At 40.8% G+C, this 24,530-nt stretch overlaps 1 protein-coding gene across 1 annotated transcript in view; it reads left to right on the forward strand.

Moving 5' to 3' along the window:
• The first annotated feature begins 787 nt into the window (after positions 1-787).
• Positions 788-24,530, forward strand: part of LOC102227880 (hippocalcin-like protein 1) — a 50,251-nt gene continuing 26,508 nt past the window's right edge. The window contains exon 1 of the mRNA XM_005809363.2: positions 788-1,273. The gene's annotated coding sequence lies outside the window, so the exon portion shown is untranslated. The remainder of the gene's footprint in view (positions 1,274-24,530) is intronic.

The raw sequence follows: 24,530 nt of genomic DNA on the forward strand, positions 1-24,530 counted from the left end.
TGATTCTTTCATGGATGTTTGAGAAATCCTTTAATCTCCCATGGCAACCACTTAGCTGTGCAAAATCCCTGGGTGGACGTAGCCCCGCCTTCCATGACAAAACTCCTCCTCTGCTCAATGCTGTTCAATGCTGGTAAAAACACTGTGAAAGGGTCACCATTTTGGATTATTTTAACTTGGACTGTCATAAAAATCCTAATAAAATACTAAGAAATTCACAACTGCATATTAGGGCCATTGTGACAGGAGTAGATTTTCACCAAAAAAAACCTCAGGAATGTTGAGATTAATCTAAAAAATTTTTTGAGGAAAACAAAAGTGAGTTTCTGAGTCTCAGAAATGTCCCTTTTATTTCTAGTAAAAATATTTTATTTCTGAGATGAATCTCAAAATACCAGCATTTCTTTAGCAAATTTTCGAATTCTAAAACAAATTTTTTCAGTTTAAAAAAAAAATAATTGTGCAGATTTACATTTTAAAACACCCCTTTCTTATCCCCCAGCTACAATTACTCTACGGATTTCTACGAAATTTGCTTTTTAATAGCTATGAATTCTTCTCCACTGATCCTACCTGACTAACCAGTCACTGGATCCCAGACTCATCTGGCAATAATAGACTTTATAGAGCAGGGGCGCTATTTTAACATCTGATCCACAATCAGGGACGAGAGACAGACGGAGTAAATAACAGTACAACAGACCCAGCGTGGCTTACTATCACTGTGCGCCGGTGCCACGCTCCCATCTGGAAAAGGAGACGCGGGTGGGAGGAGGAGGAGAAGGAGGGCTTTGCGCATCGTCGGTGCCAATAGGCGCAGCGCTATCTAATTAAACCCCTACCACGTAATCCCGGCCACACCGTCCCCAAGCCCCCCTCATTTTAAATCCACTCCGACGGCGCACATCACTCCAACCAACAGCGCTGCTGTCCTCCGCGTCCCGCTCCTCCGCGCTGTTGTCCCGGTATCTGCCTCTGGAGGAGAGCGAGCGCCCCAGCAGCTACAGCAGCACCATCACGGCTGCCTGCACGGTAACATGCTCTGCAGGCTTCGGCTGCTGTAGCTCCACAGACATATATACACCCTATATAGCTACTGGGACGTGTGTTGCAGTAGGGGTGTGTGTGTGTATGTGTGTGTGTGAGCGATAAGGAGATCTGGTTTTTATTATTATTATTATTCGGTCCCGGAGGAAAGCGTCCGGTGCGAGCCGAGCATCCCTCCACGCAGCAGGGGAGACCCTCCCGCTCCAGAGCCCCGTCGCTACAACCGGTAAGGAAAAGCGCTCAACATTAATCTGTACCGTTTTTGCAACTGTAATAACACCGGTGACCGGGACAGAAGGAGATCGGAGAGTGGAAACGGAGACGCTTTTGTTTTATCCGCGGAGGGGGGCAGAAATGTGCATTCCCGGGCTGCGTAAGGACAGAAAGAAGAAAAGAAAAAAATAGGGGGGGAGGTAGAAAAAAACAGTCCCGTACTGCCTCTCGGGGTCATCTCACCATATTAAAACACGTGCTTCGTGTTTCAGTGCGGCTTAGCGACAAATGCGGACAGCTCCTTTATTTGGCAGAGCCAATAACACGGGAGCAGAGTGGGCCTGCAGTTTTTATGAATGATCTGAACATGGGACAAGATGCTGCGGATCTGCCACCTTTCTCCACTAGAGCTGGATTCTATTTCATTTTAATAGAGAGAAAGAGATAGCATTTGTTTGTTGCAAATTAAAAACATATATATTTTCTGCAAGTTCAAATATCTATATGGTTAAATACAGGGCCAGATATAAAAGGATGAGGGCTACTGGGCTAGTGCCAGTTTTGGTGCCCTATTCTCCAAAAAAAAAAAAAAAAGAATAAAAAAATTAATAAATAATATATATATATTGTCTTAAGTTTCTTGTGTTTTCCTAAATCTTACCATTTGTTTACTAATCTCTGCCATGAAGTCTTTTGATCTGGTGGTTCTGATTGATTGTTATTTAGCCAGTATTTGCAAGGAGTACTCTGATTGGACGAAAAAGGCCTGCCTGTGATTGGCTGATGGTGTGGCTCCCTTATATGTGAAGTTGTAAACGCACAGGCCATACACTATTCTACATTCACAGATATGTGTGCTCATATTAGTGTCACTGCTCGTTCACGTTGCCGACACAAATTAGTGTCGTATGCAGAAGGTTGCTCTTACAACTATTCATGCTAGTTAGCATTCTGTCTCATGTAGCGACAGCTAGGCTTATGAATATCGGCTCGTTGATGCTCAATTCCCCTCAGTTGAATTCATAAAAATAAATTGTATGAACAGTTTTTATCAGTTATTTGTGACTTGTTGTTTTATTTGATGAAGTTTCTAGTTGTTTCTATACCTGTAGGTAGATACAGAGAGGTTATGGAGTACTGTGATTTAAAAAAAAAAAAAGAACAAGATAAAAGACACCTGAGCTCAGACTACCTTTGTGTTCACATACAACTCATAATATATCACCAGTGCAGTTTCAGTTGTTTCACAAAAAATGCTTTTTAACCCATCTTTGCTATACTTACTAGTGCATAAAAAACCTATTTAACCCTCCATAGCACAACACTCAGAAGGAGCGCAGCAGATATCACGGTCAGACGGTGGAGAAACGGTGGTGGTTTCTCCACCATCAGATCCCAAAATCACAAAAACAACAACAACCGTTGCTTACATCCATCATGTTGTGTTTCTGTTTCAGGATGTGCAGGGAAGATGGTTTTGGTGGTATTTGTTTGGCTATAATGCAGTGATAGTGACGCAGTGCTGGATCGGGAGGGTTAACTTGAGAAGAAAAGCAATGTCGGTGGTGTGCCAATTTTTGTCATGGTGTCAAAAGAGTAAGAAAATACTGTATATAGCCAATATCAGTAAGTATCAGTTACTTCAGCAATGGTAAGATAGGTTTTTGATATCAACCCAAATTTTCATATCGATGTATCGATACTCATAGAAGCTTCCCTGAGTCATTTTGCCTTTGTCATAGATAAGAAAAATGAGACTCTCCTAGTGATTGACAGCAGGTTTAAGAGCTAGGCAAACAAGATTAGAGTCAGGAGTCCCATACTCCCCACCTCATCTGAGACATACAACAGTGCATCCTTAGATTCTCAGCTGCCAGGGAAGCGCTCACGACCTGCGACTTAACAAGCCTGACTCTACCTCTGCCACGCTGCGTTGATAGCACAATACATTTGCCCCGCACATCTTCTTCTCCTAAATGCCACCCAGCTGTTGCACGCCTTCCGTGTATAATCCTCTGGGATTGAACAAGTTTCTGTCAGGCTTTGCGTCATGCGCAGGCAAGTGGAATTAGCGCTGAAAGTCATCTGTTTAGTCGTTTTAAAGAGGAGTCAGCCTTGTGTCACTGCCATCAGTCTCTACAGCAGGGTGATGGTGAAGTGAGCAGCCAATGCGTTTGACTCCAGGCTAATGGGAACATTGAGGTGTGGGGCCTTCCTCTCACAAAACCGACGTAGCGCGCTGCAGAGAGATGCTCAAACACGCTCGAATCAGGCAGGACTTTGCCGCCTATGCTTCGTTGGGTCGAGGCGTCGTTTAGGCCACATGTGCTTATGCTTGTCTAGTTGTTACATAAGAGGATAAATGTGCGCTGGAGCACTACTCTCTGTGTCACTTAGACTCATAAGTGCGCACACACAGGCAAAGCCTTCCTTCTGCTACACACCAGAGGAGATTTCAACAAGGAGGCATCATACCCCACAAACACAACAGATGTTGTGGTTAAGGTGCGTCAATGAGGGGCCCGGTTTGGCTTTTCTGCTGAGTGTACAATGCCTTTCTGTCTGTGTCCCGTTCTCTACGCTGTCACATTTACATGACCAATGCAGCTCTTCTCATATAAGCGACCTTGGTTTCATATGACGCTGCCAGAAATCTTGACACGCTGCCCCCTCTACTAGCATGCGTTGAATACATAAGTACCAAAGTGACTTTGAAACCAGGATTCATTCTTGTCACGTGACCACAGACAGAGGCACAACATCTCAGAGCTCCTTTTTCTAACCTACATTACACTGCTGTTGATTTACACAGGGGATAAGATTGTTGCTATGATTCCGGAAATCTCTGTTTTTCCATATTTTCAGGGGTTCAGAAACAACACAAGGGCCAAATCTTCTCCAGTGACAACTCTGAGGCTGTTTTAATTGGAAAATCATTAAACACTGGCAACAACAGTGCAACGGAATAAAATCTTACCCTGAAATTAATTTTATTGGGATTTGATGTGATTGACCAACACGAAGTAACGCATAATTGTAGAAGGAAAAGGCCGTATGGCTTTCAGTGTTTTTCTGCAACAAAAGTGACAAATATGGCATGTGTTTGTATGTAGTCCCACATAGTTTTTACGCAGTAAAATCACTTTCTATGGCTTTCTTTGAACATTAAACGTATTCCTGACACTCTTAGCATACAAGTCAGACTTTTGAGTCAACTATTAGTGTGACTAATTGTTGGGAGTATCAAATTCAAGAGGGAAGAATATAAAATTTGCATGCCATATGTTTCTGATTTTATTTATAACTGTGGTTCAGCAAGTAAAGTGGTCATCTTGCAATTGGGGGACTGTGGGTGCGATTTCAGCCCCCAAGTCATCTGTTGATGTGCCCCTGGGCAAGGCACTTAGCCCCAAGTTATGGTCCATGACTGTGTGCACACAAACAGCTTTTTGAGTGGTCAGTATGACTATGAACTCAGTCCATTTTAACATTTTCCTTTTTAGTTCATCAGTATGCACTGTTTTGTCTTTATGCATAAACACCCAATAAAACAGACTATAAGAAAAATACAAAAAGGTTTAAGACGTACAAACGACTGCAAAGTGCAGTAGATGTTTGGACCAATGGCGGCACAGAACAGAGGGGAAATGGAAGCTTTTCTTTTTCCACTGAGTTATATCACTTGTCAATTAGCAAACAGTGAGTAGTCACGCTCTCATCATCGTGATGCTGTGGTTTGCTTCCCATTTCCTGCCAATATCCAGTATTGACAATCCTCTTCACATCCTATGCCTTTTTCACTTCACTTTACTTGATATGTTTGTAAAACTAAGAGACAGAAAACACAGTTTGTCCTGTCATGAAACCAAATTGACAAAAGACTTTAATTGTGCACATTGAAGTCAAATGATTGACATTTTTCTCTTGAACACTGGCAATTTAAATATTGAGAGTGTATCTTGGCTTTAATTACTAAAAGCAAGAGAATGTCGTAGGGCGCCTCTACACATGTTTGAATTCACCATATAATTCGGAACTGATGTGAGTTTGGTAGCTAGCAAAAGTTCAGATTTTCCAACTCCAGCGTCAGCCAGGTTGGACATGCGTCGAATGCTCAAAATGCTGCAAACGCAAAATGCGCCATGAGACTTTGACATGCCCTAGACGCGCCTCCACATAAAAACTAAACCAGACGCCCCGACACTCAAATTGCGTTCGGTCTCAGCATTCGATTTACATAATCACATCAATCCAGTCAAATTTGCTGATTCAAATTTAATTGCATAAATTCACATATGATCTTGTCTGATAAAACGCAGTCAAATTCCATTTATAATCGCAGTTGGTTAAAGCTCAAAATGTTGCTTACAGCGACTGAAATGGAAAGCATTCATATTTATATTAATACAACCAAAATGATCAATCTCAGTATGGTGGTTTGTGTACCACATCATAAAATTGCGCCGTCTGCTCTTGTAATTTAGTAAAACACCGGATACTGTATAGTGCTTCTGTCTTGATCCTTTAAGTAATCTGGATTAATGTTGCAGTACTTTTAAAAAAAGAAAAGAATACAACGGGGAAGGTTGTGACATGCTGACTAGGACTGTGACGTCACTCCCAATTGTGTTTGACTTTTGGCTCCACATCTTTAAAAAGAGATTTAAAATTACCTGTCCATATTCTGAAGCCCCATCCATTTCCATAATGCAGAAAGAACATGCAAACATGCATGTAAAACATGTAATATGGTAGAATTTGTCTGAAATGGGTTTTTTTTTACTAGAAAAGGGCAATTTTGTTTACCGACACTTAACAATAATGTATTTTATTATGGTTTCAGTTGTGTTTTCTTTGTTTGTTTGTTTTGTTCATTGTTTTTGGCTGTTGTGTTTTATTTTCAATATTTAAAATGTCTTCCAGTTCCAGTGTTCTTTACTAAATTAAAATTTTTTGGACCGTGAGAGGCCGAATTTGTATTATTATGCCGTTGTCGATATATCACTTGAAAATGATTTAGAAACGACAACATTGTTGTTTATCGCAATACTCAAGCAATTTATCATCCAGCAAAATGTGCTATCGTGACAGGTCTGGTTATCAGAAATATTGTATTTTCAATATTTGAGTGCCGTGTGGCTGTCAGGGGTTCATCTGAGGTCTGTGTTTCGCAGTAATCTGGCCTGACCCTCCCTGCTGGGGGCGACTCCTGCCCTGTCAGACGCCCAGCCATCCCGGTGGTAGACTGAGAGAGCGACTGCTCTGCAGGGGGTGGATGATTCAGAGCGGAAAAGAACACTCCCAAGCCCAATTCTTCCAATCAGCCCGAGGTGAGGCTTGGATTGGGATTAGCTTGGAGCCAGCGGAGAATTTACGGGGCTGTAAAAACCATTTACCCTTCACAGAATTAGCTTTTTTATTTATTTTTCTTAATCAAACTTAAATTAAAATTTAGATCATGACACAAATTTTGATATCAGACACAGAGTTTTTATTTGGGGGGAAGCTATAAGAGAATCAAAAGACTGTCTATCTCAGGTTTGGGATAAACCTCAAAAATTGAAATTAAAAAAAAAAAGTTGCGAGGACTAATGACACAAAAATAGATTTATTTTTTGGAGCTTCGGAATAAGAACATGACCAGAGTCAAACATGGTGGTGCTTGCATCATGGTTTGGAGTCGCTTTGCTTCTCCGAAACTTGGACAACTTCCTGTAATGGATTTGTCGATTGTAATGAACCATGAAATTTTTGTGTTTTTATGACGTAAAGCATAAAAACATTATTGAAAAGCCTTGTTGCCTAAATGTGCCGTACAAGTAAGTTGGATTGACCTTCGCACTAAAGTGTTTAACAGTCAGAGACTGGAGCTAAATTCAGGAGCAAAATCCCATAAGAAGAAATTTTACGTTTCAACAAAAGGCAAAATTCGTTGAGAGCTTCTCATCGTAGCGAGATATAAAACTCACTTCTCGATAAAACAAGACTAGTTTTCTATGGCATGACAAGAAAGTATATCTCTTGAACAAAAAACGTTATGACTCGTTAAAAAGGCATTGCTATAACTCTCCTCATGACTCCGTTTCTTATAATTTAAAAATTCCAAGATGAGTTGCTTTTTTACCGTTACGCCTTTCCTGTTTGAGAGAGATGATATTTTAGTTTTAAAGAGATATAAATCTTGTTACACGTTTATAAAAGTCTTATGATAAAGTTTTCTTGTTTAAACAAGATTCTGCTCCTGAATGTACTTCCGAACAATTCCATACTTTCAGCTCCAGGGCATGTCAGTCGGAAAATGACTGGAAATACACCAGCAACTCCGACTCTGAATGGTTGAAAATAATAATGCAAATTGTTAGACAAGTTTATTTGTGAAGCACATTTCAGCAACAAGGCAGTTCAAAGTGCTTTACATCCCAAAAACATAACACACTAACCAACGTGTCACATACCATCAATCAATTATACATCAAATATATTGATCAATATTGCAGTTCTGAATCAAAGGTAACTCTAAGCAGGTGGGGGTTTAGCCTTGATTAAAAGGAACTCAAGTGTTTTGAAAGGTTTGCCGTTTTCTGGAAGTTTCTTTTGTGTTTTTGGTGCGTAGAAGCTAAATGCTGCTACAAAATTGACGCTCTTCTAAGGCCTAGTTAAAGTCTACAGTAATTGAGATGCAGTGGAATGTCCTTAAACGGAGTTCATTCTTAAATTCCTTTCAGTGCAGCTGAATTAAATTGTTCTGCAAGAAATTAAGGGGCCACATTTCCTCCATAACACTGTGAATAAATGACTCTCGATTGTTGTTTTTGATACCAACTGTGCTACAAACAGGCTAATTATTTTTTCCACTTGTGGCCAAGTTACCTTGGTTTGATATTCAACTCTCTTTGATGATCTGAAACATTCAAGTGTTAAAAAACAAAACAAACCAGGAAAAGCAGAAGATACCTGTGAGAGTGGAAATGCATTACCACAGAGAATTTGCTCTCAAGTGAATCATCCTGACAAAAACCAGGTATTAACATTCAGATCCCAGTTCACCAACAGACTGCAGCTGTCTGCTGTTCCACAAAGCAAATGAGACATGGAGGTTGAGCAGCACAGACCTCATCACGGGGAGGTCCAGCTTCCTCGTCTCCTGTGAATTCAGACGAAAAGACGAGAGTACGGAATAATCTGACCGGGCAATTGGTAGCGGCTCCAATCTTTTCTTCTTTTTCCCCCGCTTAAAACCCAAACACAGATTGAACAAGAAAGCACGGCCAAGGACGTTTGAAACAGAAGGGAATGAGGGGAAATCAAAAAGAAAGGAGGTAATGAGAAGTTTGGAGCAGAGGATTTAATAAGTAACAGTAATCGCGCTAGCTAGCCGCCGGTCTTCTCCTCCCGTAGCCATTAGGAGGCTGAGAGGGCAGCCAATTACTCCCAGAGCACTGCATGCTCCGCGGCTAATGATGCCGAGGGGTGTGTGTGTGTGTGTGTGTGCGTGTGCGTGTGTGTGTGTGTTCTGTTGTTGAATACACCTCTGCATTTGTTACAAAGGGCGTGGCTGAGAACACACTTCAACCAACACTTCTGCTGAGATCATAATTCTCCTGTACCATTAGCACTTGATCCTCACGTTTTCCCATACCTCTAAATGGTGGCTTTCTTCTTTTTTTTTCACTTGGTCTTTGAGGCAGTTTCAGAAAGAAAAAAGGGGCTCAATTAGTTCTGTTCCTTTAGATATAAAAGCATCTCCTGTCCCACTGACACTTTACTACTCAGGAAGATTTCTCTTGATCCAGATCTCTCTCACACTCCTAAAGAGTATACAAAAAATTCTGCAAATTCCTAGTAAAACTATTGACACCCCATCACTTTATATATCTATATATTTTTTTTTCCTGGAAATTTGGGAATTTTATTGATTATATAATCAGAAACCTGCATAGCATTTTCTTTCTCTCTCACCCCCAACATGTTAAAAGTTAACTTGAAATTAAAATTTTGTCTAGCGCTAGAGGGATAAATGGTTCGTCGTCTTTAGCCAACGACAAAAGAGAAATCCTACAACTGCTAAAATCTGATGCCACTCTATTTTTGTTTACATTTTGGTGAAGAAGGAAGTTGCACTCGTTTTTTCAGAGGTTTTTGTGTCATTTCCTTCGCCACAGGCGAGAAGGGGAACAGGTTTTTCAAAGAGTTTGGATCATTTGAAATTTTGGTCTTCAATCAAACGGAGTCTACCAGACAGCTTAAGGGTAGTAAGGGTGGATTTTATTAAGACGTATAAAGGTAAAGGGGGGGGGGGATAAAAATGCACATTATACTTTCCTCCTCCATCAATCAGTATCCTTCAGCTTTGCCAATGTGCATAATAAATATCCACAACATCCACCAGCTGTGACATATACATCCCAAGTGGATGCTGACCTCACATTTCCCATTTCTTTATGTCTGTATCCATCTCAAGATTGAGAAAGACCAGACAGAATGTTCCAGGTGGAAGAAAAAAAAATTAAACCAGTGACAGCATCAATTAGAGTCCGTTTTGCCTCCCTTGCCCACTCCCCGCTCCTCCCAGCCACTCCCCGCGCTGTCACCCTCTCAGGGTAATAACAGAGGGCCAATCAGAAATAGCAAAATCGATCTGGCGCCGGCTGGCTCGGATGCATTTACAAGCAGCCTTAATGACTGCAGACTCATTTCTCCGGGCCGCTGCTGCAATCGCACGGCGCAAGCTTCTTTTTTTCTTCCCCCTGCAGAGCCACAGGCAAAAAGAGCAGCGGAGTTTCCTCAATTGCAGTCTGCCTCTCAGGTCGCAGTGCAATAACGCTTCTGCGCTTTGGCCTTGCTTGTGAAAGAATTTTTTTTTCTTTCTTTCTCTTATTGAAAGCGAAACTGTAAATATGGCTCTCCAGCTTCTTTCATGCGTCCTGATTGAGAGCCTCATCAGTGGGATGTGATTGATGACTGCGTTATGTTTTTGCTTTGGATTCGGGGGTTCCTATCAATTGGTGGCGGGCGGAGCTGAACAACTGCGATTAAAACAAAAGGATAATGACGGAATTTAATTTCTTATAGCATTCATGTGAAGTGTAACTGGACCAGACAGTTTTTAGGATTTTATAATCGCTATGTGTATTTGCATAAATGTGAAAGCTACGTCTCGACTCAAAACTTCATTGGGGGATTTTAACAAAGACAAAAAAAAAAAAAAAAAAGATTTGTATTTATTTATTTGACGATAAATTGTCCCAGAAGTTATTGCGATAAATGATAATATTGTTGCTGTGAGACAATTTTTAAGTAATGGTAATGGCATAATGATGCCAGAACACATTCTCAAATATTAATAAACTTTAAATACTAATGAGCATTTAACTCCAGAACTGGAAGACATTTTAAATATCCAAAATAGATAAACAAAGCAACAGAAACAACGAACAGAATGAACTATGAAGTTTCTGTAAACAAACATGTCCTTCAAAAAAAATGGCCAGTTGAGACCAAAGAACCACACTGAAGACTTTTGGCATCTATGCGTTGGTAGAAGGAGGAAGAAAATGGAATGCAAATGGAAATTGAGCTCATTTTTATTTATCATGGGATTAATTGATTTATTGATTATTGTGAAACCCCTAGACCAGCGGTCCCCAACCTTTTTAGTCGCGCGGACCGGTCAGCCCTTGGCAATTTTGCTGCGGACCGGGGGAGGGGGGTGGGGTGCGCGTCGTAAGTATCGAGTCCGATGCCGTTGTTCTGGGGGGGCGGTGCGCCGCAGTACTCCGATGTTGTTTTGTTACTCATTCTGCTGCTAGTTGGCTCAATTTTGACGCGCAAGACGTAGCCGGTAAAATCCGGTTTAGGATTTTCAAAATAAAAGATCCGGAAGTAGTTCATTAGTTGTTGCGCGGACCGGTACCAAGTTTTTTTCCATTGGTAAACCTATAGTACACACCATTTAACATGGGGTCATGTGATGTAGCATATTAGCTAAGTGTGTTTTCTTAGAAATCTGGTTCTTTAAGAAAATAATACTTTGTGAAAATGCTAGCAAAGAGATAACAGCGGGTGTGTAAAAATGTTCCAACCCAAAGTGTTTGCATGTAAAGTTTTGCCTTCATTTATAAGTAGCAGAAGACAAGTGAAATGTTAATTGTGGGCCAGCTTCCTTAATTGTGATCAGAAATTATATTTTGTACCTTTCAAATACAGATTCAGGAAAGCACTTCAACTGTGCTCAAAATGTCACGAGCTGAAAGAATGATCACCTACACAGAAATGTAAGCAATTAGCCGGCTCCTTCAATTCAACAAAGCTTTTTAAGTCTTAGTATTTATATAAATATTCTGTATTTTTCACCAGGGAAGAGTTTGTTCTTTGCATGTAGAATGCACTTGGTAAATGCTTAAAACACTTAAGTCCGGGAGTCCTGTGGTTTCCAGCTGTATTCTACTCACAGATAATGGCTGTGGGGAAAAGCAGTGATTCTTTTACATTAGTTAGTGAAAAGCATAAGAAACAGTCAATGGAGCGGGTGCAATAAATACCAAGAAATGAAAAAAATGTCCAAATAAAATGAATGTTAAACTATAATCAATGGCTAAAAAGCAACAGCGGATACATCCATCCCTGAATTTGGTTCTTTTTTGGGGTTTTTTACCAATAAATAGCGATGCACAAACTGAGGATACTTTTGATTGTGATATTGTTAAATGTTGTCATGACAATATTTTGTTCACAACAAAACGTCTCGCTGACAATGACTACCACTGGTTCTGGCTGTCAAGTTGTCAACATAACACACTAAATCTCGAATGTACATGTGAAAGGGACGCAGTGCTTTGACACTAACTGAGAACATTGCAACATATAGATAGTAAGGGTATCACATTTCACAAGTCAGTGAAGAGTTTTTAAAAAACTTCTAAAAATATAGCGAGAGAGGGGGAAGTTGGTCTTGACTTTGGCAACCTTTACATGTAGATGTGCTGCAGAATTTGATGCGTTTCAGTTTAGCTAAAAAAAACAAAAGGCGACCCACACAGCAACTCTGACAGGGTATTAGTAGATCAGATGATTAAATTAGTTAATCAACCGCCGTTGTGCTCAGTTAAAATGAGCAAAATAAATATCAGCCATGGAAACACAATACTGTAACGGACTGAATGTTCTGTATATTGTATGGGAAATATTTACTTGTTTTTTGATGTTGAATTCTGATGCCCTGGTGCAGCTGTTGTCAGTCAGTTGCTACGGCAACAGGTGTACAATATAGCTGACACAGAGAGGCAGAAAAAAGAAGAGTGTTTTTGAGTTGTTCAACAATTTTTCTTTCTTTTGATAATACCTAGATCTCCAGGTTTAATTTTGTTAACAGAATTGCTGTACCCTGGCAGCGCTGCTATGGATGGCAAGTAAAAGAATTATCTTTTTGCCCTCCAGCTTTGTGCGTTATGCGTGAAATTTCCAGATGTAACCAATAACATGCAACGTGTCTATATGAGGTACACTTTGTGATTACTTGGTTTGAGCCTCGTTTACATTCAGAACTGGATTAATTATTTGTGGCAACAAGGCAACATTCCTCAGATGTGTCGGCGCAAATGGATACAGTATAATATTGTAACAAATCCTGCAGATTTCTCTGCTGCATATCTACGATGCAAATCTCCTGCTCCACCTCATCCCAAATGTATTTTATTGTATTCAGATCTGGTGATTGAGGATGCCATTGGGAGTACATTGCAACATTACAAATAATGCAAAAAAAGGGCCTGGTCCAAAGCCAGATAATTTCGGCCCCAAGCCGACTGCTCCCGAATTATGTAGCATTCAGTCAGTTTCTTCAACTAAGTTTCATCTTTTAATTGATGTGGCTGTTCCATTCTATTCTCAATATCAGAGAACAAATCGCAGCAATCAAATCACACAAATCTTAGCTTTCAAACAACCTGTTGATTGTAAAAACAACCATGCCCTGTGCAAAGCAGATGATCTGAGAAGCTTGATTTGTGCTCGACGAGTTTACAAAGTCTGCATGGAGCTACACGGTCAAATACATGATTTATGCAACGACCCCCGTTTGCATGACATTCATGGAGATCAAATATCTGCACTACACGCCTCTAAAAGTTTGGAGCTTTGGACAGTTCAGTTCAGTATGGAAAAACATGGCGGACAAGCAAGAGCTCCTCCCGGTGGAGGTTCGCAAACACAGACGTCCTAATGCCTTCACCCATAAATACCTCCTCCATACTTACGCCAAGTTGTTACTAACAACTGTTTTTTTTTTTTTTTTTACTTGTAAGCATGTTACAGTTACCATAGGTGCCCCACACTGCCTCCTAGAATCTAGCAGAAAATGGGCTACTGCGAGAAGGAGCTGCACAGGGTATAAGTCAGTGACGTGTTGACTTATCATGAAAAAATAATATATAATGATAAAATAATTTATATTGCTATTTTCACCCTGTGGTTTGAACTATAAAGTACCTATTTTTCATTTAGCTTAACCAACTTTGATAATTTTTTCTTCAAAATCGCTTTGCAACATGCAATGGGTCTATATTTGTAAATCTGATTATGATTAAGTCAGTGCCTCACCAGCTATGAACGTCACTGGTATAAATGCTGCAAATGTTTACGTAGAATGTACATGCATCAAGCACAAACCAAGCTTAAGGGGTCTAGACTATGATCATTTAAGTTTAGGTTCATATAGCAGAGATTTTGGTTATAAAGAACTTCATACTAAGATGCAGTATTTTTATCAAACACTCAATGGAAATGCCCTCACGGTGAAAACAGGAGAGTAAGAGTAGGCGCTAACCTGTGAGGAGATGACGTTATGCTCGGTAACAGCGGACTGATGTGTGAACAGAAATAACGTCAAGTGGCAGAACAAGAGAGCCTGAGAGCAAAAAGCAAAGAGCTGCTCGAGTGTGTGATCTCTGCATCAGAGCCCCAGAGCAAAATCTTCCACCACGATGCAAGCCACAGCGCTGCATTGTGGGATATCTCCATCGCTCCTCCGTCAGCTCAACACGGGGAGATGGCGAAGGGGAAATTCTGGCTGAGTTGGCTGAATCTCCGTGACCAAAGCCAGGGGGTAGTTTCACTGTTCATCATTTGTTCCCAAAGCTTCTTCGTCTGAGCCGAGGAAGCACACATGTGCACATGCACTGATCCGGAGAGGTTCTGCGGGAACAAGCAGTGGCGATCCGGCTTGTGAGAACACGAAGATGAGGCTAAATCCTCTTTATGTAAGCAATGTTCTTAGCTTTATTTTAAAATCATGACTTTCTGATGACAGCTTTCTCCTCACCCCACCCCTTCTGAACACACGGCATTCCTGCGACGCGGGAATGCAGATCAAAAGTCCAAATCGACGTAATCGCCAAGTGTGACACACCGAAGGGATTTGTGGATCTGCTGCTCGGGGCAGCTTTGCATTTCGTAACGATAACAGGATTTGATCTAAAGACATGCAGCGCATAGTGCAACAGTATTCATACAGATTTTTTTTTTTTAACCTTACAATCAAAGAAATTCATGGTATTTTATTAGGACTACATGTGAGAAAATAAAACAAAGTAGCACTTAAGTGTAAAGTGGAGGGAAAAGAATGTTTTGTTTTGATCAAATATGTTACAAATAAAAATTTGAAAAAGTGATTCATACCCCTAAGTAACTTCGTTGGAATCAGCTCAAAACAGTATTCCAAGATTTGATCGTTCCATCCCTCAACTTAAAATAGAATCACTCATACATTTACAAATCTACTGGCTTACTAAAAGCATTAAAGGGGCAGTATTATGTAAAATCAACATCATGGTGTGTTGTCTCCTCATCAAAACAATACCTGGACTGTTGCCTTAATTTTTTGATGCATGTTTGAGAAATCCTTGAGTCTCCCGTGGCAACCATTCCACTGGGCAAAGCATCTGGGTGGACCGAGCACCGCTTTTGAGGTGCACTTTTCAAGCTTCTGAGCTTCCGCCTCACAGAACAGCACCCCGAGTGATTCTCCCACTCAGCTCCTTCAAACTAGCCAGAAGCAATTAGCAAACACCTGGTGGAACTCACATCTGCTGTGCTCATTATAGGAGCTACTTGTCAGTGGTAAAAACATTGTTAAACGCTTGACAGAGGAATGATGTTGTGATGACTTCCTGAAAGTGGAGTTTCAGAACGAGCAGGAGTTTTTAAAGACAGAGACCCAATCTGAAGACTTTGAATCTAAAGTCATTTTTAAAATATACTCCATTTTTTATAACAACTGAAGGTGATAGTTACTTCATTGTAACTTTAAAATGACCAAGTGTCTGGAAAATACCTAATAATGCCCCTTTAATCAGAAATGTAGCCAAGTGACTCATGATGGAGGAGCTGATTATATTTTCGTCTTATGTGGGAGAATGTACAGACCCATTAAATAAATGGGGATATTATTGAAAAGTCAATTTATTTCAGAAACTTTATCACTGTGAAACACATAATAGAGTAATTATACACAGATGGATGTTTGAAAGCCTTTATTTCTGTCAACTATGATGGTTTTCTGCATATAGTTCATGAAGACGTGACAATTGTGTTACACCAGAAGAATAAAAAATTATATAGAAATGTGGGTTTAATTAGAAGTAAACTTAATACCTGCTTAAAGGTTATCAATTTCAAAAGGTGCTTTTAAACTGACAAATGAGACTCATCAGAATGCATGTTCTAATTTGTTTAATATGACTAATATTAGTTTAACACTTCAGAGTGACAAGACAAAAAAGGAATTTACGAACAATATGAAGCTAACTTTTCAGATTTCTATTTTTAAGAAATCTGAAAAGTTTCTTAAAAATACAAACTAACTTCTAACTTTTTCTTATTCCAGAAATGCACTTCTTTCCATTTAGTCTATGACATACAATATGAATAAAATTCATAAAAACCTCTGCGTGCAACACGACAAAATATAAGACTCAAGCTACATGCTAACGTCTGCAAAGCGCTGTATCTTTAGATGAAACGAAGCAATACGGCACACGCTCTGCGAGTCTAAGAACTGCCAGAAGCAGAGAGATTTTTCCATTTGATTCAGTCATTGCCTTCTCTTTTATGTGTCACACATTTCAGAAGGAGGTGTGATCACCATATGTCAGGGGCAGGGTGGAATACAGCCAAGACGTGCAATGGCAGCAAGGAAAATGAGATTGACAACCAGGGGTGCTTGGTTTGCTTTTGCTGGATCATTAGCAAAAAAAAAAAAAAAAACGCGAGATGCAAATAATGAGTGGGGGAAATGAAGTGGAAAAGCATGAGGGCAAGGATAATAACTGGAAGAGGAGTCATAACCTTGTGTTAGTGTTTGTGCCAGGAAGCAGCTGGAGAACGAGGAGGCTTCTGCCTCACCCATCTGCCTCCCACTCATCGGCACCGCCCAGTCAGTCGCTTTCTACTTCCACTATGGATTACTTTTTGCATATTTCAAACACGGGGCGGCACGAAGGCCCTGTACCATTTGGCTTACTTGTGGATAATTGTTTCAATGCAAACTCATTGGAAACATTTAAAATAATAAATAAATTTAAAAAACACACATATGCCAAGAAATGGCTTTGTGCCTCCTTCCTGACTGATAAATGTCAGTGTCAGCTGGAGATCTGGAGTTTTGTTTTAATTCCACCTTTTCCAAAACCTCACATTGTGGAAAAGATTCACAGTGCAAAAATAAAAAAACTTATTCTGGTTGTCTGCAAAATGCTGCAAATTTAAACTTAATGTAGCTAATTAATATGAAATGTACAGCAAATGTTTTCAGCCAAACTGTCATGTTAATTTCATGCACTTTTTCCCCTAATGGTTTCCATTTGGATGGGTTACCATACCAAATACAAATATTTTTCTTTTTTTGAATTCCATTGTAGCCTTATTTCTGAAATGGATTTCTTACTGAAGTCAAACATATTTGTGTTATCTTTAAATTAAACAAATGTGAAGTCCATTTGACATTAATGCACTGTAAATAAATTGTTGTGGTCCGAACACAGACCCCCGTGGTACACCACACAAAAAGACATAAAGTCCATATGCAACAATTTTTACAACGTGTTGAATTTTAGCAACATAATTCTTATCCAAATTAATTTCCTCATTTGTCTTCATCTAATATTGTTGAGAAATCCTTATTGTTAGAAATCTGAAAGCAGAGTAGAAAACAAAGGTTTGTGATTTGTTAAGTGTATTCTTTCTGACGATGTCAAGTACAAATGTTGGTAGCCGTGACTACAGAATCTGGGATAGCATCATCGTTCAGCCCAAATTAGATTTATTTCAAAGTACAACAAGGGAAGTGCCACATCTTGCCGAATGCGGTGACATCCACATGCACCGCTGTCTTTCTTTTCTCCGCTCCCATCACAGAACAATCCTTGACCTAAATAAGCCACTAATTGCCTCCAGCAACAAGAGAAGGAAGTTGATGCTGAGAGCATAATTACCATCTTCATTTTGAGTAGAGAGTTCTGCACATGGCTGTGACCGTGTCTTTGGGGTTCTTGCCCCCCTTGTGCCATTTGCTGTTCTGGGACACAAGCTAAAATTTGCTCTGGTGCCTAGAAAGCCCTTCACTCAGGAGGCCTCGTTCAGTAAAGGGATGCCCCCCTTTTCGAGAACCCTTGCAGAGCTGAAATGGAGTGCAGTAACCCTTTAAGTTCTCCGCGCCTGTGGGATAATTCACTTCCCGTGCAATGTGACACTGGCGGCAGGCTGAAAGGAGAGAGGTTTGATTGAGTGTCCTCTTTAACTTGCCCTTCGAATATCACTTACACTTACGAGCTTTTCTGCCCAGAGAGTCATAGACGTTTGTCTCAATGCAGGAAAGTTTGGATTTGGAATTTAAATTTAAAGCAGTTTTAAATGTCCTTGCTCACTTTTGACAATAGTGAAACGAGGGTACGCAACTTCTCCCCCACACAGCAATGAGCATATAAACCCACTTCTACAGAGTGAAAAAATGGTACTGGAAAGGCCATGCGTCGGCGTTCTGGTGGTCCGGCTGACACGAGCAGGACGAAAAGATCTAGAACAGCGATACCAAGGGAGCGCAGGCAGCAGCGAGTTTGGCCCAAGGCATTTAGCAAAGATCAGTGGCTTTTAGAAATGACAAATCGACATTGGGACTGGTTCAGGGAGGAAGGAAGGTGAACGGATGGATGGAGACGGGAGGAAGAGGGGGGGGAAAAGCAGGGTTAATGACAGGATTGGGAAAACGGGTGTTGTGTGTCAGCAGATCGATGGCTGCAAAGTATAGAAACTGTATCAGTATTCTCCTTCACCTCAGTGGCAGAAATAGCTGCTGTTGAGGCCCCCATGGGGAATCAGTGGATGCCATAGATTTGCTTGAACGACAGCATCACTGACGAAATAGCCAATGTATTTTATAGAAATCTTAGAATGCTGTTTTGAAAACCGCAGTTTCCAGTAATGTCAGGCTTACTGCGTTCTTAATGAGTCCACATGCATACCCTGCCACAGGGGTAATCACATTCTGTAATTTAATTGTCAAAGGTGTCCAGTAGTTTAGGTTCTAAGGAAGGAGACAAAGCCTGAATAGTGGCGTGGCTGGTAGTAGCATGTATGTCCTGGTTTCCACTCCTGGTCAGGGGTCTTTCTCCATGGAGTTTGCCATGTTCTCCTTGTGCATTGGCACTGTCTCTCCGACTTCCTCCGACATTCCAAAACCATGACTATTAGGTCAATTTGTCTCTCCAAGTTCCCCCAAGGTATGGGTGTGTGTGTTCGTCTATCCCTGTGTTGAAGTGTGATTAACAGACGACCAGTGGCGTTACTTTGTAACGCGTTACTGACGTAGGACCACTTTTTTCAGTAACGAGTAATCTAACACGTTGCTATTTCAAATCTAGTAGTCAGACTACAGTTACGTATCGAAATCACTTTGCGTTACTATTTTCTTTTGTAATTTAATTTTATTTCCTCTACGCGTCTTGGGGAGTGACCCCCGTTTCTATGCGACAGTATCAGCAGCGACAAAAACATAAACAATGGAGGGAGGAGGGAGATGTGCATTTTGTTGCTAGAAAAACGGGAACTATTATCAGTTTCTGTCGCCAAATCTGATTATTATAAGCAGCTTTGGGCTTCTTTTTTTTTCTAAAGTCGATTGCAGATTTAATGAGTCGCGGGTTGCACTCTTTCGGCTTGCAAATAAGCAGACATAAAACCCAGAATTTGTCTGACAACCAGTTAGTTTTAGTCAGACTCTCCCTGTCCATCATTTCCCGGATGATCCGTCCCACTGTGTCTTTGTTAATGTCAAGTTAATATATGACCTCTGAATTACGTCGCGCTTCACGTTGCGCTCCAGAAAACATCAAGACTAATATGAACAGCGCAATAAACGTGAAAATAGCCACAAGTGAACGAGTCCGTAAAGTTGTGCAACTATTAATATTAAGATAAGTGTCACAAATCTGTGCAGCCATCTGAGTTGTGAAGCCTCAGGAGGAGCTCTGTGCGCTCTGGCACCAAACGCAGGGCCGTAAAGCACAACCTGGACGCTGGGGGGGGAGGAAGGAGGGGGCCTAAAATCCTATTTATAGTTTTTCAGACAATACTGGACCACACAAAAACACGCACAAATTACTAAGATCAATGTAATTTCCACAGTTGGCAGAGCATTGTTGTTAACAGCTGCTAAAAGTAACTAAAAAAGTTACTTTTAATGTAACTTAGTTACTTTCCAAATCAAGTAATCAGTAATCTAACTAAGTTACTTTTTCAGGAAGTAATCAGTAATCCGATTAAAGTTACTTTTTCAAAGTAACTATGCCATCACTGCAGGCGACCTACTCAGGGCGTCCCCCACCCCTTACCCAATGACTGCTTCAGATAGGCAGCAGCAACCCCACCACTCTGTAAGAACCAGTGGCTACAGAGAACTAATGCTCCTCTTATATAAAACTCAAATTAATATAACATTTGTGGAGTGCAAGAATAATTGAGGTCACCAGCTCCTCCAGAGCCACCATGAACCTTTTAGGTACTTCTTTGAATAATGTTCTCAATGCATGGACTGTTAGTTTAGGTTGAAAACTACCGTTGGTAGGTTACCCATTGTGCCCTATTCTTTCCATTTTCAGATGTCTGGGTGTCTGAAAGTCTGGTTGTTAAAAAACAGCAGGGTTGTTAACCCAACTCTGCTTCCTTCCTGATCTTTTTGCTTTGCTTTCTTTTTGATTTGGCCTTCACATTGATGTTTGTTCACTGAAGTTCCTCCTCTGAGGTCTTTGCAGAACTGCTGTAATCTCAATGTGGTTAAGTTGCGAATATTTGTCATATAAATCCCCAATAAAAAACAAACGTTTATTGAAATCTGAAAATACTTTCGCAAGGCCTCCTTCCATTCTGAATGTGCAAGCTTTGCTCGGGGAAGGATTTTTAATAAGGGCCAGTCTTCTTGACAATGAGCCCACTTATAATGGAGTAATGTCTTAAATATTCCACAGGGCTAGGCTTAGCTGCTGAGGTTAATCTATCTCCAGCAGAAAGATGAGCAAACCTGTGGCTGTATGGACTTCTCACGGGAGCATGGCTGATGCCGATAAAATAGTGTGTCCAACAGGACGGGTGAGGGGGGGCTACAATTCAGCCAGTCAGCATCTGCAGCAGCTGAGCCTCGTGTCTGCAGTTTGCACAGCATGCAGCAAACCCTATGGATTTTCATATACCATTATCCTCTATGTGCTAGAATTACACACTTGCTAAAGGTCATAGAGCTGCACAGAGCAGATACTGAAAGAAACACAGAGGGAGGGGAAAAGGGCGAGGGGGGAGGAAGAGGAAAAAGTGGCACTAATTATCCGTCAATGTTTCTCTAGTTTTGCTTTATCTCTTTCATCTCCTTTCCCAAAATCCTCTGCATTTATGGCCCAAACTTTAACCCTGCAAATATTGCAATCCGCATCAGGTTTTAATTCCCTTTGGAGGGAATCGGTTCCTGGACTCCTCGAGTCCCTTCCCGCACAGACACATGGTGCACTACAGTCAAGATGCTGGCTGGAGTGCCCTTCCTCCCCTGCTGCGAGCGAACAGAACTTGAGCCGAACGCAGGTCTTTCCGAAACCAAGAGCTCAGAGCACTTAACCAAATGCTTGGATCCCTGCAACTCATTAAGAACAATTTGAGTTATAATGCGGCTGATATTTAAGCCATTATGTCAAACAAAACAAAAACAATACCAAAAACTAAATAAATAAAAAAGCCATAAGGCTATTAAAGCTTCCCACACTTTCCTGTTTGCGAGCACTCATCGTACTCTATTATGCCGCTCTTTCACAAATTGCTGGCGTAAACAGCGAGGGGATGCATTTAGAGGACTTTTTGGGTCTTGTTTGGTGTCAGAAGTGGGAACAGTAGAGCATTTACAGACTTTACAGACTTGGTCCTACATGACTTTTCTTTTGTGATTCATATCCCTCACATCTTGAATTCTTGTTCCAATACTACATGCAAATGTCCTGTGTAGTTCAGCATTTGCATACAGTGTCTCCAGCACACACAGAGAGGAGCAGCTACAACCGGTTAATGAATGCGCGCCTGCCACAGCACATTGAATTTGGTGTTACCGACCAGGGAGATGAGCTTCCCACTGTAAATATTTCATGAGGTGCAGTTCAAAGAAGGCTTTCCACAAGTCCGCCTCTTGAAAACTGTTAGATGAATATTATATACAAGATATCCCCCCTGTGCTCATATCTAGCATGCAAGGAAAGAGTGATCGTTCATTCTCGGATCCTGACAAAGACAGGGCTGTGAAAAGATATTTTTCCCACATTTCTTCTGCTTTTGTTGTTTTACATCATTCAGCAACTTTTAATGTCCGACAATGGCAGCGTCAGTAAACAAAAAGTGCAGTTTTCAAGCATTGATTTCATTCATTTAGGAGGGGGGGTGGGGGGGGAATATTCAAGCCATCCTAGTTGTATATGAAAACATATTTGTGCCCTTGTTAAATCATGAATGACTCTGATTTACTACATTTTTGGCATAGTTACAGCTAGACCTGTAGAATCAATTACTCATTAAAACAAAACCTGTCTGTAATCAGGAAGTAGGCTAACTAATCTGTAGGCAATCAATCGATATTATTTTTAAAGCACATTTCAGCAACAAGGCAAATGCAAGTGCTACATATATCATAAAAACATACAGCCAACAATTGAGAAATCAGTGACAAACATTGCATTTTGATGAGTGCCATCATAGAGATAATCAATACATGTCGAATATGTTGGTAAATTTTTCATACACACCATGCTCTGATGTAAAGAAATTCATGGATAGGTGACCGACATTGAGATCTGTTTGTCTGTAGAGGGTTACCACCCATTTATAAGGCTTCAAGACTCCAGTAAACCACAGCAAGGCGCGTTAATCACAAATGATTAACACAGAGAAACAGCGGTGAACCCTTCCAGGAGTGACTGACCTACTAAAATTACTCCAAGAGCACATCAATTTCCCATGCAGGAGGTCTGGAAATAACCCATTACATCTAAAGACCTGCCTCACTTAAGATTAGAGATCATGGTCCAAGCAATAAAAAAAAGAGACTGGGCAATAAATGAAGTCTGTGGAAGAGTGCCAAGGTGAAAACCATGAAGAACACAAAAGGCTGTCTCAGGTTTCCTACGAAACAATGATCTCTGTGTGTGGTGCTTGTGGTGGTCCACTGTGTGGTGGGGAAGCGAGACGTGCCGGTGTCATGGTTGGGGGTGGCTGATTGTGAGAAATCATGTGGGGTGGGAAGTTCATGGAGTTGGGATTGTAGTTTATTGAGAGGTTGAGACTGTTATTTTCCGGTGGTAACTCCAGTTGGCTGACTTGCTTGGACTATGTGGACTTCTTTTTGGCTCCATCTTTGGATGGAGTCCAGGTCCAGGGTCGTTGGACTTTGGGGTGGGTTGAGGACACGTCAGGCAGCACTTGCTGGATCCAGAGGCTGGGCTTCTTGGACCTGGGAGTAAAGTGTGTACAGGCAGTGCGATTGTGTGTAGGCGGTCCATTTATGTCAGGTTTAGGGGTGTGAGTGGGCGTGTGCGCAGGAGTGTGGGAACATGATTGTGTGTGCCTATTTATCTGTCAGGTTAGGTCTCCTGGATCATCTCAGGGCTCCCACCAAATGCGGGGCCTATTTTCCCCCCCGTCAAACTCCCTGTCAGTCGCTTGTGTCTCTGCCCACATGCCACAGCAATGGTGGTTCTCGGATTCCAGGGTTTGGTGCTCACATATGTGCTAACTCACTCCCGATGGCTGTTGGCTGGAAGAAACCTTATATACACAAGCATGCTCACCCACACCCACAGGTGTTTGGATTCAGGTGTTTACAGATACACACTATATACATATATAATTCGCCTGCGGTTGTCACTTAATGTATCTTGTATTAGTAACATGTACATTTTAGAGATGCAGTTGTTGTAATTGTTATAAATGATATGTTGTCGCTGTGGTCTCTCAGCTCTGTTTTATTTCTCCCTTTCTGCAGGTGTAGAAGCAGATTTCTAGGTGTTATCTTGTATGCTCTTTATCCTTCTCTCTGTTTTTGTTTCCCCTTCCCTTGCTGTCTTCAAATTTGAAATTAACCTAAATTTTTTAACTGTATATACACTGCTCAAAAAAATAAAGGGAACACTTAAACAACACAATATAACTCCAAGTAAATCAAACTTCTGTGAAATCAAACTGTCCACTTAGGAAGCAACACTGATTGACAATCAATGTCACCTGCTGTTGTGCAAATGGAACTTTGTACAGAACAAAGTATTCAATGAGAATATTTCTTTCATTCAGATCTAGGATGTGTTATTTGAGTGTTCCCTTTATTTTTTTGAGCAGTATATATAAATGGGGACCATATAAACATGGCTATATAGAGAACTTGAGAAAAACAACCTTATACCAACATTAAAACATGGCTGTTTTAATGAGTCGATCTGAGGCTGCTTTGCTTCCTCATGGTGACTTTTTTTAAATAATTGATAAATCCAATAATTCTGCTCTTTAGCAGAAAATTATGAAGGATCATGTCCGGCCATCTGTGAGATAACTGCTTCCTTTCCACAGTACAATTTGTAGTCCTGTGCACATTTGGTTTATTTTATGATTTTGCTAAAATCTATATCATCACTACGAGATGGGAAAGTTTAGAGATTTTCTTCATCTGAAAGCTGCATGCTGTTCCAGCCTGGATAGCTTTGTTG

This window comes from Xiphophorus maculatus, chromosome 13 (genome assembly GCF_002775205.1).
Source record: "Xiphophorus maculatus strain JP 163 A chromosome 13, X_maculatus-5.0-male, whole genome shotgun sequence".
Lineage (NCBI taxonomy): Eukaryota > Metazoa > Chordata > Actinopteri > Cyprinodontiformes > Poeciliidae > Xiphophorus > Xiphophorus maculatus.